Source organism: Stenella coeruleoalba (assembly GCF_951394435.1).
Source record: "Stenella coeruleoalba genome assembly, chromosome: 9".
NCBI lineage: Eukaryota > Metazoa > Chordata > Mammalia > Artiodactyla > Delphinidae > Stenella > Stenella coeruleoalba.
The window spans coordinates 97161586-97175676 of record NC_137155.1 but is presented as its reverse complement, the minus strand read 5'-3'; the positions used below and the strand labels follow the sequence as shown (position 1 = coordinate 97175676).

Genomic DNA, 14091 nt, shown 5'->3' with positions numbered 1-14091 from the left:
ATCTGTCATCATAACTTCTAGCGAGAATGTTTTATCTCAGTCTTTTCATATCCTCTATAATCTGCAGAGAAAAAAGTGTTCAAGGGAAATGCCTTGAAGATTACCCTTCAGGAAAAAAGAAAATATTCCCAAACAGGTTTTCTTTGTGCAGAACAAATTACTATACATTCTGAAAATTTCCTTTGTTATGTGAGTCAATAACAGATAAAGGAAAACCTCCCTCCTGTTTTTATAAAAACAGAATTCACTTTGCTTCCATCCCGCTGTCCAGCCTCGATTCACGTGGACCAGTTTCTTTTCTGGCTACTAAGATAAATGTAGTATTTAAAGTCAATTAACTAAAAGTCAATCCTTTTAGTTAAATAGGGAGGAAAAGTTTAAAAGGAGTCAAATCTGGGTCAAAAACATCTTCTAAAGAACATCTTCTGGTGTTCAGCAGACTCATCAAGTCAGATAAGTAATTTCATATTTTCTCACCATATCCACTGTGATCCTCATTAAGCAGTAACAGCCCAACTATGAATAAATATTTACTCCAATACTAGTATTTTGAGATTTGGTTAAAAGGAACTAACTAATAATTAACTAAATAAATACATCAGCTTCCCCTGTGTCATAAGCCTCATTCCTTTATGTTCCCAAAGGTACAGGAACGTGAAAGTATTTCAATCTAATTGGAACCGGAGGATATGAAATGGAAACTCTCACGCATGCAACTTTAAAAGAACGGAACTTAAGAACTTAGAGGCTGATTTCCTGTGAGTGCCTGATTTGCAGCAGTCCGAGACTTATCTCCTGACCAACGAACATCTGCCAGGAATCTCTCCCCATCCTCAAGCCCATGAACTTCTTGCTTGGATTCTGGTTGGACTTCTCCCTCTTTGCATTTCTTGCCCACAAATACAGCCTGCCCCAAATCCTCAACAGACTGGCCTGTAGCTCACCACAACATGCATTTCCTGCACTGCAATTCCTCTGCTATTCCCAAATAAACTCAATTTTTGGTCATCTGAGTTTGCCTCAGTTTATCTCTTTATTAGGTTATTTAGGAACTTTCAGATAATGATTTTATAAATGGAATTAAAAAGAAAAAGGAAAACAGCATTTGAGAGATAATGAGTCTTGCCCAAGATCACACAGTGAAATAGGTCAGAACTTCTAGCTTTTGTCTTTACAGTCTGGAATCTTTTAATTGTTTTAGCCTAATCTCATAGATGGTTTCTTTTCCTCTTGATCATTTTAGCTGACAGCAGTCATCTGATCTATGTACTAGGAATTAGTAAACTGTTCTACTGTTGTCCTGCAACCAGCTGGCTACCTGGCTTTAGGCAAGGCACCTAGGAATTGCAGAGTTTACTAAAGAAGTTCTTATGTAATCAGGTTTCTAAATAATGGGAATGGTCTCATTAACTGTTTATTATCATAAATATAACAAATACTCCTAAAGAAAATTCAATCAATAAAGAAAAATATAAAGAAGAAAGCAAAAATCACCCAGTGTTCTCCAACCAAGAGATACTCACAACGCACATTTTGGCTAACGTCACTTTGGGTTTCTATGCAGACACACACATATATACTTTTATACGAATGTGATATTCTCATCTACGCTATTTAATCACTTGTTCATTTCAACAATTTAATGCTTTTTCCACTTAATATTTAAATGCTAAATTGTTAAATTTCCATTTAATAAAAATTATAATAACTAGGACTTGATAAGCTCTTTCTATGTAAAATCTAACTTAATACTCAAATTTTACACATATGAGTCACAGATAAGATATTTGCGCAACGGCACAAAGTTGTTGTTTATTCCCACTGAGGGGCAACAAGATTTCAAGGCAGGCAATTCTGAGTTGACACTCCTTTATAACGGCTGCATTTTATTCATTGGATGAATAGCCAGAGTTTATTTTAAATAACTGCTGATGGGTACTTGGACAGATTGAATACTACTGATGCTATTAGAACCTCATTGATGATCATCAAGTGCATCTTTGTGCATTTGATCAAATACTTCTTTGGCTATGTTTCCAAATACAGAATTTCTGCACTGAAAGGTACACATCTTCAGTTTTGATACGTATTTTGCCACAGACTGAATACAATTTCATGGAAGAGTCATTTCCCCACGTCTCGACAACCAGTGCTGTCAATATTAAAATGAGCAGACATTTACTAACACAGACCGTCTCCTTTGGTTTTATAACTCAGAATTAAAAACATACATTTGCTGTAGATTGTAGGCCCATTATTTAAAATGTATTTAGTGACTTTAGTAGTAGGCACTATTGGGAAACAAATAAGAATGCTTGCTTCATAAACCTCATAATCTAATTCCCGAAAAATCACTATTTGGGGGCACTAATAAGGATCATTCCACCACACTGCTGGTAAAAATAGTAATATTCTGTATAGAAATTTCACAACACATACCAAGAATTTTATATGTTCATATTCTATGACTCGGTAATTCCACTTGAAGGATTCAATCTTAAAAAAATGACAAGAGATGTGGTAGCAAAATGTTTATCATAATATAATCTCTGAAAGTAAAAATGGAAAACTTAAATATGAAAAACGGACATTGATTATTGCCTACGATAAATCCATTTAATGTGTTATCATTTAGCCATTAAACCTTTATAATCTCTGAAGATTAGTCGTGTGCCAAAATGTTCTCAATATCTTGAACAAAAATGCAGCATTTATACTGAATTACTCTGATTAGCAAACACATGTGCTACTTGTATAAAACACAAGGGAAATTTGCCCAACAGGTTAATAGTGATTATTAGATATTTTTTATTTTCTCCTTCTGATATTTATCGTTTTTTTCCTCCTAAATGTCCTATAATCAGTTATATTTGTTTTATGCAAGAACAAACAAACAAATAAAAAACCTACTTCAAAACTCACCCTTGTCCTATCATTGATACATATCTCAGAATCTAAAAGTCCTCACTCATTATCAGTCCTATATACCACTTAGATGACTTACATCTTCCCCCAAAGCCTTCTCAACCAAATGCCGTGAACCCTCAAGATCAATTAATGAGGGTCTGTAGGAAATCATCTTTCTCGTCCCCTCCCTTTTAGTTTCAATCTGTCCAGCACCGTTTGCTTTTGGGAAGGATCATTCCTCTATTACACAAAACCCTGTGGAATTTTTAATCAGGTGAGCTTGTCTGCCATGCCACAGAATATCCCATCTCTTGGACACAGTAACTAGAGCAGGGGTGTAGAGGTGCTCTGGGGTCATGTGCTCTAAGTTCCAGTGAGGTGTGCCAGAAACAAACTTGCCATGTGAAAGCAACAGGAAGCCAATAAAGACAAGCGGAGATGAGAGACAAGAGACAGAAAACTGTTCCTGATGGTATCTTTTGAATCCTCAGATCCACCCATGCTGGAAGCGAGGGCCAGTCCAAAGACTTCTTAATTATATGGGCCCCCAAATTACCTTTTTTCTTTAAGCAAATTTGAGTGCAATTCTGTCAGTTCTCAACAAGAGTGCTAATAAAAGATCCAACCAAATGGCAGTACCTTCTAACTTTCCTTCTAACTCTCCTATGCAACACTCTTTTTATTCATCTTATTTCAATGAGTATGTTCAAAAAAAGAACAATTCCAATTCATATTCAATAAGTTTCTCACATGAGTTTTTTTTTTTTTTTTTTTGCGGTTCGCGGATCTCTCACTGTTGTGGCCTCTCCCGTTGCGGAGCACAGGGTCCGGACGCGCAGGCTCAGCGACCATAGCTCACGGGCCCAGCCGCTCCGCGGCATGTGGGATCTTCCCGGACCGGGGCACGAACCCGTGTCCCCTGCATCGGCAGGCGGACTCTCAACCACTGCACCACCAGAAAAGCCCTCACATGAGTTTTTAATGGTGCAGTGAATTTTATATATCCTTACTTTTAAAAAATGTTTAAATGTGCAACTTAACCCATATCTCTATTAAACATCATTGAGTTCGATGCTCTGACTAGTTTTTTCTTAGCTGTTGTCGAGATCATTTATATTTATATCTCTATCCTTCCCACACACCTTGATTCAATCTGTAAAATTAATAAGAATTTTCTTTTCTCTCATGCAAATCATTCCATCTGATTATTGCTCTTGAATGGAAAAGGTCTCAGCAGAGGTGCCTGTTATATGAATGACTGGCATCAGCTTAAGCTCCATTTTGGGGTTCTTCCATTCTGGGGAATGCACTGGCACGTCCAGGGCACCACTACATAAGATAAGCTTTATCTCAAAATGGGCGGGTGGGTCAACAAGTAATTAATTGCTTTCAAGGAAATTGCCTTAAAGCCATTGTAGACTTCAAGTTGTCTCCATACTGATTAGAAAAGGGACATAATACTGTAATTAAATTGTCAATCACAAAAGAAATACATTTGCATGGAGATTCATTTGCAAGAAAACTTTGGAGCATTTTTGAGGCAGAGTTGATGAAACTTGGAATCTTGAAAAGATTTCTGGTTTCAAATATAGAAAGAAACAAAGAAAGAGAAAGAAGATGGAGGCGCTGTCAGTCTGATGTAATTGAGAGTGAAAGAAAAGCACTGACCAGGTCTTTAGAAAAATGACTGGATCTGAGAAGCCAGGAGGACATGATGAGAAGTAGGGAGGGTCCTAGAGGTGTGGACGGAGATGTAAAAATCATCTCAGAGGAACTGAGGAAGAGTGCATTTCTGGTTCAGACAAGAGGTTTGCAGTGAATTACTGTGGGTAGAAGCTGTAGGATGCTATCTTAATTGAGTTTGGGCTGGAAGTAAATGGGACATTTACAACCAAAAGCCAAAAGTAATCCCCTGTGGTGGAACATACAAAGGGCTCTTTTTTCCACAGCTCTGCTTATATCCCTTTATATGATCAGTTAGGACTTGGGTTTGAAGTTAAGGTGTACTTGCAAAAAAAAAAAAAAAAAAAAAAAATATATATATATATATATATATACACACACACACACACATACACACAAACAAATATGCACATATATATGTATGACAGGTGAACTGGCAAAAAATATAAATGTAATATAGATAAATATAAATATAAATCATATGAATCAGTGACTGTAAAAGCCCAAGCTATCACTAAGTGGAAGGAAAATAAATTAGTGTGGACTTCAAAACATCTTCATATAATATTGTATTATGTTCCCAGAGTATGGTAAAATTGTGAATTTGTGATGTGTCCGGTCTATAAATAGTTTGTGAAACTGAGATTCCACCACCCTTAACAAAATATGTCTATTTTAAGGCAGCAGTTAGGGTTGAGATGGGACAGAGATGGGAAAGAAATGGTTGGTCCCACTGATGTCAGTGGAGAACTCCTGCGTATACTCTTTTTTTCTGTGGCAAGGAAAGTTTCTCACAAGAAGTAACATGAGATAACTAGAAACACCTTGTACCTGGAGACAGTGCAGGAACTGGGAGTGCGTTTTTGCATTATGATAGAAGAAGAAGGGAGAAGGGTGGTGGGCTGGAAAAGTTTCATTTTTTTACAACCTTTAAATATCTCTCCCTTGTCCCAGCAGAAGATACGTGTGATTAGCTTGCCCAACTGTGCTTTATCTGGGTGATTCATGTGTTCCTTCGGGAAATATTTAGTGACTGCCTATAATCTAAAAGGCACAAGAAATAAACAGTTGAGTTTTGCTCCTTGATTATTTTGTGTTTAAGCTCAGCATTGTTTTAAAAGTTGGTAAATTGGGTATCTTTCATGCAGTAGAGCAAACACAGTGTGGAAACCAAAGAGTTTTACTTAAAACTTGCAGATCATCTTCTGCTCTGTACCCAAGTTTTCATCATTGTCATGACTAGAGATGAGCAGGGAGTTTGTTATTCTGTCATAGAAAGATCACATAAAAGTAAGATAACGCATCTCACCAACGTTACTTACATATATAAACTTGTACTTTTGACTCTGTGTGCTTGTTTAAAAATTTTTCATTGAAGTACAGTTGATTTACAACGTTGTGCTAGTTTCTGGTGTACAGCAAAGTGATTCAGCTGTGTGTGTGTGTATATATATATATATTTTTTATATTCTTTTTCATTATCGGTTATTATAAGATACTGAACATAGTTCCCTATACTATGCCTTTAGTAGGTAGATACATTCAAAGATGGAAAATGATTTTAATAATTCCAGTTCAATAGAAAAGAATGGCTGTGCTGATGAAGACTCTTGAACTTATTCCTTGCATATCCTTGACCTGCCTTCCATTAAAGATGTCCTCTAACTATGCATAAGAGTATCAATTTGACTATTGTTAGGACATTAGGAAAAAAGCTTTCTTTTTCCTTTTTATCAAGTAGCACTGACTTCACCATAGTCACACTTCTCCATTAGTTATAAAGAACTACTCTGGCTGTTTGAAATTAAGACCTGAATGAAAATCAATTTGTATTTTCATGTTCAGACATCTTATAATTGGAATAAAGCAACACACACCATGGAATTTCAACAAAGGAGAATTCAATCTTCTATTAAAGATGTTCTTGACTGGGGTCTGTTGATGGGTGACAGTGGCTTGTAGGTGGAAGTTTTCTCTATTAACTTATTTAAAATCATGTCTAATCAATGCTGTGATAGAGAACTTCACATTTTAACACCAATATTCTTTGAAATTAAGTTATGTAAGTGAACTGGTGATGAAGATTGCCTTCTCTGAAAAGGTAAAAATATACTGGCTTCAGCTTCTAGCTGGAAGCCACTGATGAAAATCACAGAACCTGCCTTTACAGAGTTTTCTTATGTCTCACAACAACCTCCTAAGCATCACTAGGCTTCACTGGACTTGGTCACAGAGAGCCAGAGTGACGTCAGCAATTGATTTGTGTAAACTGCAATTTCACCACGGAAGGAAGAGTAGAACCCAAACATTCTAATTCTCAGTCCAGTAGCTTCAAATCAGAGTGCCAAATGTAATGCTTCTTTTTTCCTTTCAGAAATGTTTTTTATGTTAATTCATAATTGACATGTTTCATCTAAAGACTTGAGCTAAGTGTGCCTTTATCACTGCAAAGTATTATTGATCTTTTAATTTTCTGATCTTTTCATTAGAGAGTAAATTTTCTCAGGGAAGGAAATGAACATCCTTGTCCTCTGACATCCTCAACAATTAGCTCAGTTAAGCATTGTGTGCAGGAAAGCACCATAAGTTTTTTTAAAAAATGAGCTGCTGAGATATAAAGTAGGGTGATGGTACTATTTCTGGAAGTTTAGGTTATGTCTCTACATCAACTATTAGATGATTTATGGCTAAGTCAACTTAAAATTTGATATTTACTAATTATATTAAGGGATTATGCTTATTGTATTAATCTTTAAAAACATCCTTAAGTTGTAAAAAGGGCAGATGACAGGTATCCCAACTCTTTTAGTAAATGTCGGTCATCTACTTAAAATTTTCCCACACCCACTGAGATTCTTACAACATCTAGCCTCAGTGATACTGAACACTAATCATTAATATTACTGCTATGTTAACTGAGGATACATAACACTATAACAGGTACTGTGCTAAGTTCTTTACAGGCATTGTCTTATTTAATGTTCAAAAGTTTTTTGAGTTAGGAACTAATAGTATGTGGTGAAAAAAAAACCAAAGAAGGAAAGTAAGATTTGATGACACTTCCTAACAGCCAAAGTCACACAGGTAGTAAGAGGCAGAGCTGGGCTCTGAAGCCAGATCTTTCAGATATTATGGCCTCACCAATACTCTACTCAACAGCAGCTACCACCATGGCAAAGGCAGGAGGAGAGAGTGGGGAGACCCCACGGGGTTGATGGAGCAGGCGGGGGTGTGGATAGACCTAGGACTGAAGAAATGCTTGGTATTGAAAAGCACCATGGGGACATATAAGAGGTCAGGAAGGAGAAAATGGCATTGGGCTGAATGGAGGAAAATGAAAGCCTGAAGCAAGGCAGCAGGAATAAAGCAGAAGACAAATAGCGGGAGTTTAGAGACTGGACAGTGGGGTAAGAGCCTGGGCATCCGGATGACCCATAGGTTTTAGCTTTGGTGCCAGGGGAGAATGGTGATAGCATTAACTAAGAAAGGAAGGCATGGGTGGGAGGAAAAAGAAAGAAAAACATGTTCGCTTGGGGTATCCAGTCCTGCAGCCTTTTATGACTCTGATTACCTGATGAAAGTTGAACTCTTCTCTAACTCATTTAACTTAGGAAACTTTATCCACTCAGTGATGGTCTAAGAAGCTAATTCCTACCAATTTCCTTCTGCCATCTGATATTCATTTTTTAGAAGGAGATTTCTGATGGAGATTTTATTTTCCAAAAGAGTAACTATCATAGTAGAGACCTCATTATGACCAGGTCAGGGAAGAGCTATTAGGGGCTGGCAGGTCTTTGTGTTACTCTCACATTATAGTAGCTGACTATACTGTTGGCGCTGACATTAATGTATGTTTAAAACTATATCAGGTTGAGACCACATTAAGTTTGCAATTTTTTAAGTAAATTCTGATGATAAATTTTATTATAGAAACATCTGACAGGCAGCATAAACTTTTAATGTGTAGTGAAAATGGAATTCTCATAGGTACACATATTGTCCAAGTTTTCTTCCCAATTTTCAGCTTCTCAAGGCTTCTGACTGTATTGGGACCATATCTAGGATGATTTGCTCTGAAATAAAGCCATGAAATTCCCTAGTGTATTAAAGCCTATTAGAGAGCTCTCTTCTTTCTCTCACTCTATCTTTGAAAAAAGCTGTGCATTGTTTTATATAAATATACTCTCTATTCCTGAGAAGGGGCAAAGTCAGAGCCAAGGACTAGTTTAAAATGTATCTTCAGAGACAGCAGAAAAAGCTACACAAAATTCTTACCTTCTGCATTCAAGTTGAACACACAGAATTCTGCTCTACTTGAGCAAGCTCTTACACAAAGCCTGATTCTTGTTTCAAAATAGGATGTACATTCTGGGAATTTACAGTTACGTTAAAGAGAAAAATATTGGAGAGAAGAGGAAAGATATGTCTCCTTTGATACATATGCAGATAACATATGCCCTGACGCTTGACACATCCTGCAGAAACACTGCTGACAGATTCCAAATGAGTAAGAGAGAGGAAGTCAAGAATTAACAAGCAGCTAGGAGACTCTATGGTGAATCATTATTCAAAGAGCAAATGTACTTGGCTATTAAAATAAATGACAAGATGTTTCAAAGAAGGGGAACTGTAGGCCAATTTTCTCATTTGAATGTTTCCAAACTCCTACTATGAGCTGGTATAGGGATAAGTGTCTTGGATAATCTAAAGATGAAACATACTGTTGTCTTTCAAGATAATAACATGGAACAGAATGGCATAAGTACTGTAGAATGATTTCAACAAAGTGCTGTGATGAGCACAAAAGGATAGAGAGATTAATTCAGATTAATATCAGTCAGTTCTCATAATAGAAGACTGGTTTGGGGGACTACCTTACTGTAATACTGCACATTATTTGAAGAGAGTCAAACGTCTGCCATTAGGAATTATCCTTTGGTATTGTGCCATCCCTATAGTTTTATTTCATTGCTATGGTACACAACTTAATACAAAAGCATGTATAAACCATGAGTCAAGAACTTCCTGAAGAAAGGATTATATATTAATTTCTGGTTAACCTCTTGTTTTAACAGATTTAGCAAGTTAAAAATGTTCTATTTCTATATTATGGAAAATTATTGTTTCCTCATGTCAGGATAGAATATAATGCTCAATTTAGCATTCCTTTAAGATCTCATGTAAGCGAAAGGGGGTCACAGGTCAAACTGTGACCCAGCAGCAAATTGGCTCAGGCAGGACCTATTTTATTTGCCATTATACGCCTGATGATTTGGCTTTTGTGGTCAGGAACCAATATGTAAAATGACACCTAGATTCCTCGTCAGGACATAAAGAATGGCGCAATGTCCATCATAGCAGACAATACCATGGTCATTGCTGTGATGACCAGATCCCTCCTTATCCCATCTAACCAAGGTCTGAAAATCTGAACTCATGTGTCTTAGTCAGTTTAGACTGCTATAACAGAATACCATAGACTGAGTGGCTTAAAAACAACAAAAATTTTTTTTCATGGTTCTGGAGCCTGGAAGTCCAAGGTCAAGGTGCTGGCAGAGTCAGTGTCTGGTGAGAGCTTGCTACTTTGTTCATATAGAGCTCCTTCTCCCTGTATCCTCATGTGATGGAAGGGGTGAGGAAGCTCTCTGGAAACTCCTTTATTAGGGTACTAATTCCATCATAAGGGCCCCACCCTCATGACCTAATCACCTCCCAAAAGCCCCACCTCCAAATACACATTGGGAATTATGTTTCAACATATGAATTTGAGGGGGGACACAAGCATTCAGTCTATAGCACAATGGACCACTTTCAATGACCATCACCTGTTTTACTCTTTGACTGACTGCCCTTTGCCTACTGGAGCTTCCAAGAGTCAGAAGGGCCTGGGGGCTTGGTAATCAATGACTGTTGGGGGTGGAAGAATGATAGCTAAGTTCCTTATATCTGGTTGGGACAACCCTAACTCACTCCAGAGGTTCCTGGTGGAATTGGCTGCCTGTTCTCAAGGACTTTTGCCCAAGATCTCCCCTTCGCCTGGCTTCTACCTCATCCCCGTCTTGCTTCCCTGTTTTCTTATCTCTCTCCCCTTAATAAATCTCTTGCACACAAATCCTCATCTCAGCATTTGCTTCTGGGGAACTTTACATAAGACAGACAGTTTCATTATTTAATAATATGGTTGACATTTTACTACTTCTAAAAATAATTTGAAGGAGTTACTTATTTTCCCCTAAACTCATATATTTTACTTGTCTACATAAACGGTGAACTACAAGTTTCTTTCTATTCATAAAACCCATCTTGGTACAGCCACTATGGGAAACAGTACTGAGGTTCCTCAAAAAACTAAAGACAGAACTACCTCATCATCTAGCAATCCTACTTCTGGGTACATATGCAAAGGAGATGAAATCACTCTCGAAGAGCTGTCTTCACTCCCAGGTTCACTGCAGCACTATTCACAATAGCTAAAATATGGAAACAACCTAAGTTTCCATCAATAGATAAAGAAGTTTTATATAAATGAGAATATTAGTCATCTATGAGAAAGAAATCTTGCCATTTGCAATAATGTGAATGAAAGTTGAGGACGATATGCTAAGTGAAATAGGTCAGAGAAAGACAAATACTGTATGATTTCACTTATATGTGGAATCTAAAAACATCTACTCACAGAGAGAGTAGAATGGTGGTTTCCAGAGGCTGAGAGGTGGGAGAAATGGGAAGAAGTTAGTCAAAGGGTACAACTTTCATTTACAACACGAATAAGTTCCAGGGATCTAATGTACAGCGTAGTGACTATTGTTAACAATTCTGTGTTATATACTTGAAAGTTGCTATGAAATAAAACTTTAATGTTCTCATCATAACAACACTAACAAAATGGTAATTATGTTAAGTGAAGGATGTGTTAACTAGCTTTATTGTGGTAAACATTTCACAATATGTACATGTATCATCATATTATACACAAATGTACACAGTGTTATTATGCCACTTATATCTTTAAAAAGCTGGAAAAAATAAAAATAAAACCTACCTTGGACTGTCTGAAGCTTATCCTTATTAGTTCAGCAATTTAGTCTTTACATAGAAAATCTCACAGAGTTCACTCTGTATTACCTCTTTCAGATCTCTTATAAGCCTCTTTAATAAGGCAATTTCTAGCAGCCTCAGTGGGTCTGTGGGGCCGGGGCAGGGAACAGGGTGTGGTGGGGGTGAGGGGTTGCTGCATAAATGTTTTCCTCCATTTAAACATCTATTTTTACTATTTTCTGGTCCATTCTAAATGACAATATTAAAAATCACTTTTAAGTTGAAATTCAATTTTAAAAAACCTTTTTCAAGTCTAAATAAAGGAAAGCTTGCTGCACACATCATAATCTTACAAAACTTTTGAAAACAATTCCATATTACCAGAATAGAATCAGAACTGCTCTAACCTGCAAAGCAATATCTCACATAGGAGCTAACCTAATTAATCCATTTCTCTGGCCCACAGTGGGCAGCGAGACTAAAATAAACTTGAAGCCAGCCCTCTGTGGATGCCTGTTGGAAGACAGAGTTCCCACTGCACCTCTCCAGCTACATCATCTGGTGCAGGGCAGCTCTGCAGAGACACCAGTCACAGCTACACGGGAACCCAGAGTAATGGGGCAGAGAGAGTCATAAGACTACGTGAAGGATGGCCAGCCTTGGGCAATATGGAGAACTAAGCTAACATGGCAATGACCTTGGGAACTGAGGCCACAGTAACTGGATGGAATTGGCTCTGATATTGGCCCAGTAGAGAGAGGGACTGAGAGGGCTGCAAAGCACTCAAACCCCAAAGGGCTGTCCCGTTTGGGTGGACAAGCTCTGCCTCCCACCCCAGGAAAGAGTCAAGGACACCTGGGCTTCCCTACCCTGGTTCTCCATGTTGGGCCCCTAAACCTACACCATGCAGTATGGGAACCACAAAGTTACCACTGCCCACCTGCTGTCAGAACCCCAAGCTGAAAAATAATGTAAAAACTGTTTCCATACATAAAGTGAGTATCTCGAAGATCTGAAGAACATAAATAACAATCTTGACGTCATGCACGTATATCACATCCTGCCCCAAACCATGAGACCCACTTTCCACAAGAACACTAAAAGTTCTTATTTTAGTTTTATGGCTGATGGGGCTGAGACAAGATTTGAAATTCCTATCAAGGAAACTTACTGGTTTTATTCCACATGCTAATAACTTGCATCATTTTTTTGTACTTAGTATTTGATAAAGAGAAGGTACTGGAAAATCTGATACATGAAAGGAAAATGAGAATGGATGGGGTTGCCCCAAGGAGGGGAAAATTTATATTAATAGTAAACTCTCTCTCTCTTTCTCTCTCTCAATAAATGATAAAAAACACTTAGATTTGTAAAGGTATGTGGTTTTCTCTTAAAGTTTCTCATTTCCCTATCACAATAGCCCCATGAAATCAGCAGGATAGGAAGTATACTGGTACACTTCTTACAAAACAAAGACTCAGAGTGATGAAGTGACTTGCCTAAAGAATACAGTTGTGACTGAAAGCAAGCCTGAACCTTGGCAGTTAATTGGATTTCATCTGCCCTTCTCGATGCACCATATTGTTCAATATCTTTGAACATCTGAAGTGGTTCAATTCTTTGCAAATGCTTTAACTACAATGAGAGCAGTTAAAACAGCACGCCTGAAAAAGATCTTCTATGTACATATTGAATTATAAATGATCAGATGTGGTAATTCAATAGCCAAAATATTAAAGTATGTTCCAGTATGCTAAATGAAGTCAAACTCCATCTTCATACCCACAGATATAAATGGTTGGCTATATATATAAATTCTTTTCTCTTCACTCATTTGCTTTTTAATTTATTGACAACTTAAAACAATGAAGATCTCCTCTAAATGAAATTGTCAGAGGCATTCCATTCACAGAGTGTAAACCCTGGCATCCTCATTGGCTTCCTGTCTTTTCCTATTAAAATCCATGTCCTATAATCATTCCAGAGTCATCTACCCAAATCTGACCATATTATCCTCTGCTTAAAAGCACTCTGGTCTTCTGTTGCCTAAGTCTGACCTACTTTACCTAACATGGCAATTGTGGTTTTCTGTGATGGGCCACGTTTATTCCCCAAACTGATCTCCTGAGATTCCTTATCTCATACGGGACGCTGGAATGGGAGGCATGAACGATTTATTTCTCATGTTTGTATTTCCAGCATCGGGCTTAAGTCTAGATATATAGTAGGTGCTCAATAAATGTGTGGATACCTGAGGTGAGAAGGAGTTGAATTATCTCCTTTAAAACATATTTTCCTATTTTTCTCTCACCTTTTTTTATATTAAACTTGATCTGTTCTTTTTTGTACTATTTCTTCTTTAAACTTTCCCTTCTATTTAATTCTCTGATAGTTCGCTAAACTCCTGGCATAAAAACCAGAATAAAGTAACTGAATATAGCAGGACCATTCATTTTTCCCTAG

General features: G+C 37.4%; 1 protein-coding gene across 12 annotated transcripts in view; it reads right to left on the bottom strand.

The window, feature by feature from the left end:
* Positions 1 to 14091, bottom strand: part of CNTNAP2 (contactin associated protein 2) — a 977311-nt gene that overhangs the window by 580487 nt on the left and 382733 nt on the right. The gene's annotated exons all lie outside the window — the stretch shown is intronic.